Genomic DNA, 3,205 nt, shown 5'->3' with positions numbered 1-3,205 from the left:
AGTGGAATTGCTGGGTCTTATTAAGCTCACTAGAGACCTGGTGCACGAATTTGTGCATGGGTGGGGTCTGATCTGGCCGGCCCGCCCCAATCGGGGCGATTGGGTGGGACTGGTTGGGGGAAGGGGGGGCTGCGGGCAGTTGGCCGGCCAGTCCCACCCCCTGGTTGAACTCCCAGTCGAGGAGACATTTTGCATATTAGCCTTTTATTATATAGCAGTGGTTCTCAACCTGTGGGTCGCGACCCCTTTGGCGATTGAACGACCCTTTCACAGGGGTTGCCTAAGACCATCCTGCATATCAGATATTTACATTACGATTCATAACAGTAGCAACATTACAGTTATGAAGTAGCCACGAAAATAATTTTATGGTTGGGTCACAACATGAGGAACTGTATTTAAAGGGCCAGAAGGTTGAGAACCACTGTTATATAGGATATAACCATTTTGAAGATGATGAACATTGTAGGATAGGATAGTCAAAGCTAAAATGAGTACAGAATCTATAGGTAAACAGGTCATCAGCATCTAATGGTTTAATTATGCAACAACCTAACAAGTGACTTAACCACTGTGTTATTGTGAAGATACAGTGAATGCAATGGTTATTAGCTAACAATAATAAGTAACAACAATAAATGCTAGCTAATGGGATGATATGGGGAGAAAGGGTAGATATATTTGGTTCATTTGCTTTTCCTGTTTTCCATGAACCATGGCAGGTAAAAAACATGGTTGAAATAATTGTTCCTTAACTTAGAGTAATGCAATGAAACCCCACTCCTTAAAATCCCTATATAGCTGTTATAGCTGTGCTTTTAAAATAAGGTCTGGGAGAGAGATCCAGTGTAGTACTAGATTACATAGTTTTTCAGGCAAGTCCCTTAACATTTCTTTTTATTCTGCCTATGAAATGGATATAAATGTACACAGGCTGACTTCATCAGTTTTGTGATAGTTAAGTCAATGTTTTTAAAATAATCATTGCATGAAAAATACTTTAAGAACACAAAGTATGAAAACATGTATTTGAAATAGTTTCAAACTTAGACCATCAGTAAAACACTCTGGGAGTTTGATCAGTTTTGTTTAAATACCCTTTCTGGAAAAAAAATTCAAATGAAGCTTCATAGCGCCTTCTCCCTCATGTGAAAAGTCACTTTTTATGATCTTGTTTAAGAAGGAAGTAAACAGAATATAGGTATTACAGAACAAATTACTGAAAGGAAGCTGTAAATATAGCTAGAATGAAAATGAAAAGTCAGTTATTCTTACTTAATAACCTATTTCTTTCTTTCTGGTTACATTTTCCCTAAACCTACCAGATTACATTGTCAGCCCTAAATTTCAAGGGCACCGAGTCCCCTTTACCCCAGGTTTAAATTAAATGTCGCCACAGAAAGAGACTACAAAAAAGAGGATCATGATACCTTTCTCGACAGCATCTCGACCAGTCACCCAGGTTATGCCAACACGCAGAATATGGTGGAGGATGCAGGCCTCTGCCCTGTGGATGCCTGAGGGTGGGGGACACCAGCATTTACATCCTAGTGAGAAAAATAGTGCAGTAATACAGTGATGTGTCACAATTCACAATGCCCCTCAAACTCAAATTCCTAAAATTTGAGTTTTAGGCATACCTTCCTGAATTTTCACTCCTTCGTAATATCAAATATATTGAATGAGTTTGTTTTTATTGACATTTGGTATAACAATTATGTCCATGAAAAAATTGAAACATGTTCAATAAATGTCACGTTAAAGTACTGACTACAACTGATTGTGCCCTTGTATTGGATGTTGAACACTCCCAATAGCTAATCACTTAAAGTCTATTAGAAATTTGTTTATGAAAAGTGACATTTTATTATGAACTAGAGGCCCTCTGCTGGCCTGTGCCCTCTCACAATCTGGGACCCCTCGGGCGATGTCGGCTAGCCGGTTTCAGCCTGATCCCCTCAGGCCCGATCCAGACAGGAGGGAGCCCGATCCTGTGTGTTGAGCATCTGTCCCATAGTGGTTGTTGTGCGTCATAGTGACTGGTCGACCAGTCATTCGGTCACTTAGGCTTTTATATAGATGACCTTAATAGAGCAGAAGACATAAATCAGTTTAATATCTAAGAAATTTTCAAATTTAGAACAAGCCATTTATTGTAAAATTTCCACTTCTGTGTTCAACTTGGCCTTGGAGTTTAAAAACATGGCCATGGAGTTCAGTACCTGGTCCCAGAGTTGGGAAACACTAAACTTACTAGAATCTGATTTTAGTTTAATCCAAACTTCACTGCATAATCCATGGATGCAGAAGTGGGGTGGTGAGGGCCTGGGGCCAGGGGCCAGGGTAGACTGGAGGGGGTCCATGGAGGAAAAAAGGAGACGTGTAATACTTTCAGTAATAAAGATTTTTAAAAAAAGAAATGAGAAGCCATTTCAACTGATAACACACAAATACTAAAGATCACAAGAGACCAATATGAACAATTATACATCCAACTATCTCTTAGGAAGATAATGTAAGACCCCCCCCCATACATACACACACACACACACACACACACACACCATTTATAAACTATATTCCAGGTGCTTTGAAGAGTTTCTGTTAGCCCAGGCAAAGCCTGTAATTTTTTTTTTTTTAAATAACACATGCTAAATTTTTAAATGTTTTTTAAATTGATTTTTAGAGAGACAGGAAGGGAAAGGGAGAGAGAAACAGAGACATCATTGATTGGCTGCCTCCTGCACGCCCCTTACTGGGGATCAAGCCCGCAACCCAGGTATGTGCCCTGATGGGGAATTGAACCAATGATCTCTTGGTTCATGGGTGGATGCTCAACCATTGATCCACACCGGCCTACAAAGCCTATAATCATAACCACTCTAACACAGATTTGTTTAGGTTTCTGTTACCCACTATTATCTACAAAATAAAATCCTAAACTGTCACTTAAGGTCCTCTGAAGTTCTTTCCCAATGCTAACATCCTATCCATGTACATAAATCCACTTCGCTACTTGTCAAATCCTTAATCCTCGCCACTCAAATGTTCCCTGGCCATGTGCTCACAATCACTCATTTGTACTCTCCTACGTCACTGAGTTAGAGGTGATTCCATAGACACAAACAGTTGGCCTCGTAAGGGAGTGTCAAACCTCTCTCCCCCACGACCTTGGAAAAGAAAGTATCATAACCAGCGGTTTCCT

Source organism: Myotis brandtii, unplaced genomic scaffold (genome assembly GCF_000412655.1).
Source record: "Myotis brandtii unplaced genomic scaffold, ASM41265v1 scaffold395, whole genome shotgun sequence".
Taxonomy (NCBI): domain Eukaryota; kingdom Metazoa; phylum Chordata; class Mammalia; order Chiroptera; family Vespertilionidae; genus Myotis; species Myotis brandtii.
The sequence above is the reverse complement of the archived record's forward strand: the minus strand, read 5'-3'. Positions refer to the sequence as shown.